The 12579-nt window shown below is 40.0% G+C and overlaps 1 protein-coding gene and 1 pseudogene across 1 annotated transcript in view; both read right to left on the bottom strand.

Annotated features, from left to right (window-relative positions):
- LOC121191844 (protein NLRC3-like) overlaps positions 1 to 12579 on the bottom strand; it is a gene marked incomplete at its 3' end in the record, with an annotated part of 61120 nt that overhangs the window by 34159 nt on the left and 14382 nt on the right. The window lies entirely within an intron of this gene.
- LOC121192529 lies at positions 745 to 863 on the bottom strand (annotated as a pseudogene).

The following is a 12579-nucleotide window of genomic DNA, read 5'->3' as shown; positions in this document are numbered from 1 at the left end:
AGAGAAAACTGTTTGTTTGGATGGAACGATCAGTCCTGGAGACTGTACTGCTCTGATGGTAGTTAATCTGTTTGGCACAATAACAGAGAGACACCTGTCTCCTCCTCTTCATCATCTTCCTCTGTCTCGCATCGAGTTGCAGTGTATGTGGACTGTCCTGCTGGCTCTCTGTCCTTCTACAGAGTCTCCTCTGACTCACTGATCCACCTCTACACCTTCAACAGCACATTCACTGAACCTCTGTATCCTGGGTTTGGGTTCAGGTTCTGGTCATCTGGTTCCTCAGTGTCTCTGTGTAGAGTGTAGCAGAGAGAGTGTCCTCCTGTTAGAGAAACTCTCTCACTGTTGAACAGATAGTTCAGTCTGTACATGTCTGTCTCTTTCACTCGCACACACCTTTTCAGATTCATGTATTAAAGCAGTTTATTTGTTAGACTCTTCTAAATGATTCCTTGTAAACTTCTTCCTCTTCCAGTCCTTTAAAGATGGAAGCTACGATTATTACAGGAGAAAAATGTTGCTGACTTTTACTTTTTAAGATTCAAATCATGATCTTGTCCTTTCACATTAAAAGCATCATTATGAACATCAGTGTTTTTCTCTGAATTTTGGGACAACTGAGCTGATTCAGTTCAAACTAAAATGCTGCCACAGTTTATCTGAAAGATCTGAGAAAAAACAAAGAACCACACTAGTTTAGGGATGATGTTTTTTGTTTATTCTGAATCAAAAATGGAGATAAAAGGCTTACAGAACCTAGTATTCCCAGGCGGTCTCCCATCCAAGTTCTAACCAGGCCCTACTCTACTTATCTTCTGAGATCAGACGAGATCAGGTGTGCCCAGGGTGGTATGGCCGTAAGCAACACCAATCCATATAAAAAGTCTCTTTATACATGCTAAAACGCCACTAACAAATCCAGTGTTTAACCATCTGGATTTCTCTACAAATACAAGCACAAGAAGCAATCAAAAATGACCTTATCCACCTGACGAGAATTTTCTGACTATCTATCGTCTGATAAAGGATGTTACTGAGTCTGATCACTTATAGGTCCATTCCTGTCCAACATTGAGTAAGACATAAATGAACCACACTAGTTTAGGGATGATGGTTTTTGATTATTCTGAATCAAAGATGGAGGTAAAAGGCTTACAGCACCTGGTATTCCCAGGAGGTCTCTCATCCAAGTACTAACCAGGCTCTACCCTGTTCTCCTTTTTCCAGATAAGATGGAAATATTAAAAACAGCTACTTTTTGTGTGTGTGCCCAAACACTTTTGGGCTGAACATCGTGATCTCGTGTGCTTATGTTACACCCTGAAAAGGGGAGATATTAATAAAGACTCTCAAACATGAAGCTTCCTCTCTGGCAGCAGGATCGAGAATTGTATTGTTTTCAAAATTGTTCACAAAGTTACAAGATCTCTTTAGATGCAACATATTACATATTACAATAAAATTATCAGTTTCCTTTACAGTTCTACAATGATTTCAAATTTAACCTTTTCTTTTAATCTTATTTTCTTCCAGATTGCTTTTACAGGTAAGTAAAGAACATATATAATAACATTTCTCTTTCTTTTCAACAGGAAAAAACACTAGGTCAATATTTATAAAATGAATCTATAATCAAATAAACATAAGCTGACACCATCAAACTCTACTGTATTGCAAATAATGATAAAAAAAATAATATTCTATAAAACATCTGCAATAGTGTGTTTTCTATATGCTCCTTATCACAGCTACACATTTGAACAATGAGCATACTATATTCAAAACACACAAAGATTAAAAAACTATCCACACACTAACCTTAATGCTCTAGATCAAGTCGAGCACAATCAAACAGCGCACAATATATGCTGTAGCGGTGCTAATCACGTGCCTTCCGGTGCTAGCTACTGCAGAAACGGAAATTAGCTGCCTGCTCACCGTACCTCAATTAACAGTCAAACACTCAAACTGGCTAAGAGAACATCAGAAATATGTGTCAGCAAACATATGTCAAAGTTCGGGAGGATTAATACTCATTTTTTTTTACCTGAAAAGGGGAGATACTTATAAACACTCTCAAACACGAAACTTCCTCTCTGGCAGCAGGATCGAGAATGAAGCATCGTGGCGAGAGCTCCCCCTGTCGGACCTCGCAGACGTAACTAATCAACAACAGATTTTTAATCCCAAAGGATCAACAAGTCGATCATGGATTAATTCAGTAAATGTAGGTATACTTAAACCTTTTTACATGTTTTTGAAATCCACATGAACTGTTTTTAGCATTTTAAACCCTTTTGCAGGATTTTTACATTTTTTTACCCATTTGCACTCTTTTTCTACATGACTTTGCGTTTTTAATAGGACATTTTTACCTTTATAGCCATGAATTATCATAAATGAATTTTCTGTCACTGTCTATTTTAATGAAATTTTAAATAACAGTTTAAATGCTTAATGAGCTTCTGTACTCACTGAATGGACAATCAAAAAAATCTTCAATCTATCACACTGTGAGTCCTGAACCATGAAACGCTGCCTTAGTAGCAACATACTGAGCACACACACAGAGACAGAGACAGAGGACTCACACACAGTCTCTTCCTCTCTGGATAAAAGTTCCGTCCGTGTGAAAGCAGCAGAAGAAGCAGCGACAGAGTCTCCAGCTCTTGTGTTCATCAGCAGCGTTCACACTGGGATTTCTTCCTCCGCTCGGCTTCATCTGCAGCGCTTTCTCTTCTGGAAATGAACCGCTGGACACGGAGCTTCGTCGGGAAGAGCGCGGAGCTTTTGCCCCTGATTAAATGACACCATGCTTTACTTCTGGATACACACCGTGTGGATCCCCGCCGTCGCTTTCCTCTTTGGATTTCAAGGCAAAGGATCATTTGACTCTTTTCATTTCATGTCCTGGCGTTTTTCCTGTGTCCGTCTGATGCTGACTCGAGTTGTGAAGGTGTGTGAAGTGACGTCCCTTCCTGAAAACACCTGACATGACAGAGAGGTCTGCGCTCCTCACGGCGAAGCCTCTGACTTTCTGCTGCTTCCTGTTACAGCAGAGCTCTGTTTGCTCTAAATGAAGTTAGTGATGAGTGGAGCTGAGCCGAGCTGACAGCAGTCTTCATGTACAGTAGCAGTGTGTGACACAGAGGCTGATGGTACAGCTGACAGCTTCAGTACAGTCTCCTCTCAGCACAGAAACATGTGGAGCCTGTTGGACTGTCTCCACTGCTGGACTTATTTCTGAGAGCTGCTCTCTCTGATGAAATGTGTGTGTGTGTGACATTTGTATCAGGCCGTATGCAAGTTAGCTTGTGTGTATTGTTAAATAGCTGTAAATACCAAACCTAACCACAGAGTGGACTCTGGATACAAACCCCAGTCTCCCACCTCCACTGCTGTTAATAAACTTCTGTTTCCTCTGAACATCATCCAGCCACATTATGTTTCACACATAATGGATTTGCTTTTCCACAGTTTACTACAGTTTAGTGTATTTAGTGTATGTGGTTGTAGTGAGCGAGGGCATGAGAGAATGAATACAGGAAGACAGATGGATCAACACGGTGAACAAAACATACAGGTGTACAATGACAGTGTTGTGGTAAAGCTGAGTTACAATCCAATATCATAATACAGAAAGGGAATATATACTTCATTAAAATGAGCAGTGAAAGAGCACAGACGAGTCACATCAATTCACTGAACTCCTCCTGTCACAGTCACAGAATAATGATCACATTACTATAGAAACTTCTGGATAAATGATGGAACAGTTCCTCATTTTCTCCGACCACCAAGAAAATGTGTTTTTCTTCAAATCATGAAAATCTTTAAAACGAGTTTTGTGAGAAAAAAAAGGCAAAAATGACAGAAGAAAATTTCTCCTCTCTCTTCAAAAACTTTCAAGAGTCATCATGAAGAAATAAAGTACATCATTTTGTTTAATAGTAAACTGGAAACACAGAGCCTGTAAATGACAGAGTCAAACTGGCTCTTGTGGTGTAATTGTGGTTATAATAATAAAACTCTACAGCTGCTGCAGTGAGAACTTTTCCTTCATCCTTCTTTTCCCATCACACACACACACACCATCATGGAAAATATAGGGGGCTGAATTTTGAACAGCTACAAGATTTGGAGCTTAGTGACCATCATCAAAAGACAAGGAAACAGAAGAAAGCAAACATTTCAAAAAATGAATGTACCATTTCCTCATTTGAAATAGTTTCACTGCTTAATGATTAAGATCCTTCAACAACTAGGACTTAATACAGTCCTGTAGATGAGCTGCATGGAGCAGAAAACAAGAATCAGAGCTGAGAGTCTAAAGTGGCAGAGTTAAACTTCCAAACTTATTCTGTCCTCACAGTCATCAACAGTTTTCCTCCTACACTCAAAACACTGCAAATGCATCACATGCCACCTCAAACACATCAACATATTTTAGATTCCAGTTTCAGGACTAAGGTTTTAAAGGCAGGAAGAATTCTCAGCAGCCTAAATTTCCTCCACAGTGAGGAAATCACTGATTGTTTAACTGTCCCTTAACCAAAGAGGGTGAACATGAACACAGCCTGAAACACTTCATGCAACAGCTGATCCAGCTTTAAGTCCTACGACTCATTCTGCAGATTTACTACAGGACATAATTGTATTGCACTGGAAATGAACTAAAAATCAAGGCTCAAAGCCAAAAGGAGATTTGAACCTAGTGTTCAGTATAAGACACAAGTGGACTCAGTGATAGGTAAATGTAAGAAGGCTGAAACTTTAAAGCACAATAATAAGTAGATGATTGTAGAAGTGGAAACAGTGTGTGCTGGTTAGTTTGCATTGGACTGGGAGATTATTCCTCCTGAGTCTTAAACTGTGCTTCTTTGTTTTTGGGCCAAATCTTGAGAGATGATGAAAGTGATTCACACATTGAAAATAAGAAGATTTTACCAACACATCAAACTGTTTCCTGTTCACAGCACTTAAAGTGAAGTCCTCCATCAAGTATCATAATACATCACAGACCTGACCTACAGTACATTGACGTAACTTCCTAAAATAACACACAGCACTCTCCACTTTGTGCTGTGACATCCAACTCCATCATTTCCATTAGAATTTCTTTAGAAAGGATCTTGTTGCAGACAGTACAGACTTCCTACAAATCCTTTCCTTTAACACAAACTACAGAGCATCACACCAAAACAAAGTTAAGAAGTTGAGCAACCATGAGAATATCTTACAGTCATGATCAGCATTAAAAAAAAACAATATTGTCCATGAATGATAAGCACACAATCAAACCACTGGGCGTATGGGTATGATTACTTGCCGTCACAGTTTCACAAACATATCATTTGGACAAAACATTTCAAAACATTAACTTCTAAACTAGACACTGACATGAACTACTAACATGTACTGACTTACTGAAAACCTTGGAGGTGATCTGGACTTTCCTGTAGTTTCCTCTTGTCCTTGTAACAGCAGTAGCTCCTCCCTTCCTTGTCAATAATTGTGCAGAAATATCTGAGTGCTTCTTTCTTCCTAAATCATGAGCAAGTCCTGTCCAGTCCAACTGTTTCTGCTCCTGTTTGACTTCTGAACTTGTCTCTGGCTGTGTGTCCACTTACTGCAGCCTGTGACATCAGACTGTAGAATGTTGATACATCAAAGACATCAAAGGACAAACACACAAACAGTCTCTCTCTCTCTCACACACACACACACACACACACACATTGTCTTAATATAGTTATGAGGACACATCATAACTGGAAGCCTAACACTAACCAAAACATAACCCATACTAATGATATTCAATCTTCTCAAAAATACCAAATGAATTACAACAATAAGCACTCAGGACCATTCAGCTGGGTTGGTGAATTCAGCACCAAGGACAGCAGCAGCTGAACTGTACACAACTACATGTACTAACACACAGCAAATTCACAAAGTACTAAAATCTGGAGTCAGGCAAAAAAGTGTGAAAGAGTTACATTTCTGGAGTTTATTTTATAACTCTGACTACAGTTTGTGTTAAGGTGTACACCCAGGCCGAGCTGAATTTTGGAGTTTATTCCCTGGTGTTCAGGATCTGGTTTTAACTCTGTCCCTGGAATTCACGACGCGTTTTATCGCGGCATGAGCAGCACAAGGAACGTCGTCACAAGGCTGGTAAGAGCATGATTTTTATCAAAAAGTACTTTAAATGTGTGATATTTTGTCATTGTTCTCACTTTATCTACTTACATAGTACCGCTAATGACTGCGAACTTGATGTTGAACGTAACCCCATTGCTTTTACTCCATTATTTAGAGCAAGTAGCTCCCACAGCATTAGTTAGCTAACTGTCCTTAGCTGCCATTGTGGAGCTGTTAGCTTTCACTCAAACGTTAATGTCGGCCATACTGTCTGTGGCGTGTGATGTGTCTGTATGACGGTAATGACAAACTGTTTGATAAGCTTCACAAATTAATGACGACGCGCATCTTGAAGGTAATTAATACTGTTTTGGAAATAATCATCCAACAATGCAACCGCATGTTGGTGTTTTAAGAGAATAATTTAGCCTTGCTGTTTTGAACAGCGGTGAGAAACGTGTATTTTAACAGTGTGTAGTTTGGATAAACTTTAATTTGAACATGTTATTCTCAGACATATGACATTTTCTTCATTTATGTCAAACCAACATGTTGATCAAAGTACAACATGGAGGGAAGAAGAAGTACATTAAACTGGAAGAGGCTTGCTTCTCAGATTTTCTCGGTGCAGGTCAGTCAGATGTTTAGTATTAAATGAATAAAGATGTAAACATGTTGTAACGTGGAGTTGTTATGGTGAAGTCCAGCAGAAGTTTCTTATCCCAGAGACTACAACACTGAAAGTCACAGATCAACAGGGAGCAGAGGTGGATGAGGATGTTTCAAAGATCTGTGTTTTTCATCTACAGTGATGATGGTAGGACATTTAAAAATTCATATTTTGCTGCACTTATATTTTGAGAGATTTGTATCTTGACAGAGACAAAAATATGTGATTGTGAGAAGTGGATGATAAGAATTCCAAAGTACAGTATTTAATCAGTTCATATTAAGCTGTATGTGTTGTCTGCATTTCAGACCTCCCATCTACTGAAGCATCTATGAACCTGGCTGATGGTTCAGACCTGACAGAATATGTGACCCTCACTACTTGTGGTAAGCAGAGTTATAGGTAATGGTAATGTTTTGTCTTGAGACAGGTAATATCCAGCCAGGTCTGTGATATAGTTTTAATGTGCTGGACTTTAGATTTTATTTGCCTTATACTTGTGTGTGTGTGATCTTCAGATCTAAGTGTCCTGCAGCAAGGGTGTGAAGGCTCCTCCTCTCCAAGTCTGACAGATACACTGTCAGTCTCAAGCACTTTAAGCAGAGACACAAGTGATTCTGGATGCCAGCCTTTGATGGACAGTGTGCTTGCAAAAAATTCAATTGTTTTCCAACTTGTATACAGCTAGATTTTAATCATTATTTGAAATAATTCCTAAAAAATGCAAGTAATATGTATGTAATAGGTATTAGATGAATGTATTTACTTACAACATAGATCTAAGTGTAGTTGTAAATGTGTTTATAATGTTTTCTTTTTGAGAATGTGGAGCAAATTCTTACTTCAAGACCAGCAGAGATGACTGTGATTAAAGAGTATGAAGAGACTGGAAGTTTGAAAAGATTCCACCACACAGTTACTGGTTAATATTATTGTCACTCACATGCATAAAGTCACAGATACTATTACACTCTGATCTTAATGACTCCTGGAGCTCCAGGTTCTCCTGTTGTTGGTCTGTGTCTGTGACTCCACCAACTGTGGACTGACACTGGACCTCTAGCTGATTGTGTGAAACCCTGTGGGAGAAAACCCACAAAAAAAAGAAGAAGGACAAAAAGAAAAGTCCACAAAGCAAGGACCAAATCTCAATCCTCTAACCTTAGTCCTGTGAGAAATAATGCTCCATCTTTAAGGAATTGGAGCCCTGCCTCAATGCCAGAGTTGCCACACGCAACTGGCCTAAGTGTAAGGCCCTTTGAGTGATTAGATAATTTCGTGTAAATAGACTGAAAAAGAAATGAATCCTGTATTTGATTGACTTTGTGAATTTTTTCTCAGCAGAAGACTTGAATACTTAGAAGTTTTTGGAAGAAAACGATTTAGAGAATGAAGAGTAAAAGAGTAAGGTGTGGGGACTCGGCCAGACTTGGACTCAGCTTCAACTGGCCCTTGGCGGGGTCCACAGCCTGACCAGAAAAATCCACATCAATCCCCCTCTTCAGGTCAGCTCTAGTGGCACTGTACCATGCCCTATCACCTGACCTGAAGGTGGAGTCAGGGACTCTGAGGAGTGACCAGATGTGGGTGTTCATCCAGGCTTTCTGATTGGAGAAGTCCTGGATGAGTCTTTTTGTTGTCACATGTTCCACAGAGAACCTGATGTAGTTCAGTACAGCTTCTGTGTGTTCAGCCAGGTCCTCGTGTTTGAGGAGCTCCCACTCTGTCTGTGAGAAGCAGTCTGAGAGCTGAGTGAGTGCTTCCTCAGACCAGCTCCAACACTGCTTCTCACAGACAGAGTGGGAGCTGCATGAACTCATCTTCAGGGGATTCCTCACCTGTTCAAGATACAGAAGAAGAAAATGGGACCTTTCTGTACCTGGAAACAAAAACGAATGAAGAGGTTATCAGTACATGACACTGCAGCCAGCTGATGTCTATCTATCTATCTATCTATCTATCTACCTATCTATCTACCTATCTGACACATCAGCCTTATCTACCATCAGATATGGACAGACGCAGCAGAGCACTGGTTCAGCTATCAAATGTTCTAACATGTCGTCTCTCTGCTCTTCCCTCTGTTGACTCTTTCCTACCAGCATCCAGTAGGAACGTGGTTAATATACTGAGCATCCCCCACATCCATGTGATGCTGAATCAGGCTGGTGTGTGATGGTGTATCTGAGAAGAGAGACAAGAGAGAATTAAACAGCTTCACTGGATCTTTCCTCTGAGTGTGTGATAGATAATCTGACCGACCGTCTACGAGGTTCAGATGCTCAGAATAGTTGAGTCTCCCTGTTTAGGTGAAGATAAGACTCCAACGAGCTGAACAGGTTCAACTGTCTGTGGAAACTTAAGAGAAAAAGTGAGCACAGTGATGGATGAAAAAACAGAACTGCTGCTAAAGCTGCTGAAATACTGAAATATCACTACAGACATTAGACCAACTGTTACCACTTACAGTTACCACTTGCATTGTTTATTCATCTGACAGCTAAATGAATGTGTGTTCCACTGGTTTCAGGCTCCAGAGCTCAGGAGATGTGAAGGTTTGGGTTGTAAATCACTCACATTAATTCAGACTGTGAGACTCAGAAACTGACATAATCAGAGCACTTTAAATCTGTGCACTCCTGACCTCTAGTGGCTGGAGTCAGTGTGACATGCTCTCACATAACACACCTAATGCACGTTTGAATTTATTCATCACTTAATAAATGTACATTAGAATTTTAAACATTAATTTAAAGGAAAATGAAGAAAAAGAAAAATTCTTTAGATAAAGTAAAAATTAGGTCAGAAAAGAATAAAAAATCATCCCCAAAAAAAGCATTGTACTTTTGATTAGTATTTTCTGTTGTGTATGTTCTGTCATTATACTGACATATGAACTGCCTTTTACCTCTGTCATGGAAGTCAATTTGGTCTCAATCGACAGAATTATTACATTTAGAAATGTTTTCAATGGTTGAAATACTTTTCTAAATACTTTGGGACTTATACAGGTTTTGTGCATCTTAGTACATAAGTCCCAAAGTATTTAGCAAAGTATTTCAACCAGCTAAATGCTAATTCATTTTTCCTTTTTTTTTGACTTTAGAAGAAAATCAAAGTTTGAAGGAAGGACTTGGAAAAAGAGTCAGGGTAAATACTTACCATGACTTTTTTTATTAAGCGTTATTAAATACAATTAAGAGTTAAAATGTATCTTACACACTAAACAGACTAGAAACTTATCTAAACAGTAAAAAGAGTAAAAAGTCATAACTTACTACTACATCTATGTACTAACATGCAATAAACATATACACTTTTTTTTTTTTAGGAAAGTGTAGAAGAAAATGAAAGTTTGAAAGAAGGAGTTGGAAAAAAAACATTACTTTTAAATACTAAAAGAGAGAAACTCCAGTGCATCAAAAGCAGAGGGACGGTGAGCACCAGGCTGGGGGACGGGCCAGAGGGACAAGTGCATGACGTCATCCTGCTGAACGTGGACCACAGGCTGTGGGAGGACTCTGGGCTGGATCATTTTACAGAGACAGAGAGTGGAGGAGAAGGAAGGTCAGACTGGATCAGCTACACCCTTTAGACTGCTGCAGCAAAGTGGGACAAATGAGTGTGGTGACCACTGAGCCAGGATAAAATGCTTCTGACCAACACAAAGACAGGAGGCAGGTGAAAACCAACACTTGTCTATACATTTAGAGCACTGACGTCCTGCGGGACACTGTCTGGTATGGTCTGTGGAGCAGAGGTGGAGGGCTGGGGCTCTGGTCCAACAGGACAGCAGGAGTCTCATGGCGTCTTCTTGCTGAGGGCTCTGGAGCTGGTCTCCTGCTCCCTTGGTCTCCTCCTGCATACAGCAGCCTGTTACAGAGATGGACACAGCGAGAAAGTCAAGGTCCAGGTCAAACTAGTTGACTTAAAGTCCTCTCAGACTGCTGCTGTAACATCAGTGGATTCAACACGAAGCTCTGAGGAAAAAGAGCAGAGGTGCTGTTACACACAGCAAACGCCACATATTTAACAAGTGTGGATGCTGCTCAGGACGACAAATACTGACTCGCTCGATCGCCAGATGAGACCGAGTGAGGTTTACCACCTCGGCCAAACAATGCCCTGCTACAGCCCACTCCACAAAGCCCCCATTCACAGCAACAGCCAAGGAAATCACACATGTAACACTCCAGCACACACCTCCACTCCACACTTCCACCATCCACAGCTCTCATCAACATACAACCACTCCCACTGGTCTCTGAACAGCAGCCACTCATCAAACTTACTGTTCACTTAGCATAAAGCACCAACTGAGGACCAACCAAATGCACGCTCAGCACAACCGTTCAGCATCAGGAGGACAAACAATCAGTGGGACAGCTGTCTGCAGGACAACCAGAGAAACTGAAGACAGGTGCACACATCTGGAAGCATTAACACAGAGTTTAGGATGGGGCTCTGCTTAACTCATATTTTTGACTCAACACTCAATAAATGTGTTTCTCCCTTCAACCTGCTGAGCTCACTGATGTTTCCCTTCATTAGAAAAACATTTTTCTACTCTGTGTGGAAATGTCCCTTTTTTTTCTCTTTCCTTTCCTAATTTATCTGCTTATTTCTTTATTCATTGCTGTAATGTCACATTAAAACTTGACAGTACAGAAACAACAAGAACATAAAAAGTCATCACTTATACACTGGCCAATAAAATAATGAATGTGGGTTCATCTACAGAAAAATGTCCGGCTCAAAGTGGAAACTACTGTATCTTTAAAAGCAGCAATTTACTGAAGGTGGAGGATGAATGCAAACCTGTGCAATATGCAAGATCTGATTTTTCCCTAAGAAGCTTAAACAAGCTAACACTGAATGTGTTTGCTTTAAAAGCAGGTTGACAGCTGGGCAGGGTTACTTCTGTCTGAAGGTTACATTTAATTCAATAAAAGAAATGAATATTATGCTTTGATTGGGTTTGAATGATTTTTTTGCTTTGCATCTTACGCTATTGATTTGCACTAAAACATGAAGGAAAGAAAAAAGTGGTGTGGAACTTTGTATAAAGAAAACAATGGATTTGACTTTGTTCAATAAAATGATGCTGAGCTTCTGTAACACAACAGATTGTGGAGGATACTTTTGTTCCATTACTCTGTGTGAATTTACAGCAACCATAGCAGCTCATGCAGAGGCACATTAAAGGCTTTACCATGCACAGTGACTGTAACCCTGACTAAAAAACTAAATACCTGAGGCTGTGATGTTCCTGGTAAGTTTATCCTGCAAAGAAGATCAAGGGAGATCATGGCTGGATAAAGTCACTCTGGGCAGTGGGGACAAAAATGATGTGTGGCCCCACCTGAGTCCTCTTTACCTCACTCTATATGTCCTACACCAACTAGTGATCTTATGATGGAAAACTACAAAGCCCCAGGTTTGATGTGTGTTAGTTTAAGATCATTACAAAAAAGAGAGAGATGATAGAGAGGCTCTCTCTCATCATTTCATTTGATATTTATAAAACTGAGACACACATTTCAAAACAAGGGGGTTTCAGGGTCTGAGGACCTATAGGGCAGCCTGCTTGGCCTGGTTGGCAGTTCAGCCTTAAAAGTTTCCAGCTTGTCTCTTTTTCTTGTACTATATGGACACAAGGCTCATTTTTTAACACAGCATAGTCCGAATTTTTTATTTGTCACCTTTCTGTTCAGGGCTAGTTCAGGTTTCCCTCCTCCTTCCTTTTGTATCCTGTATGTCCCCTG

This window comes from Toxotes jaculatrix, chromosome 13, assembly GCF_017976425.1.
Source record: "Toxotes jaculatrix isolate fToxJac2 chromosome 13, fToxJac2.pri, whole genome shotgun sequence".
NCBI classification, from domain to species: domain Eukaryota; kingdom Metazoa; phylum Chordata; class Actinopteri; family Toxotidae; genus Toxotes; species Toxotes jaculatrix.
Note: the sequence above shows the minus strand (reverse complement) of the source record. Positions and strands in the feature narration are given on the sequence as shown.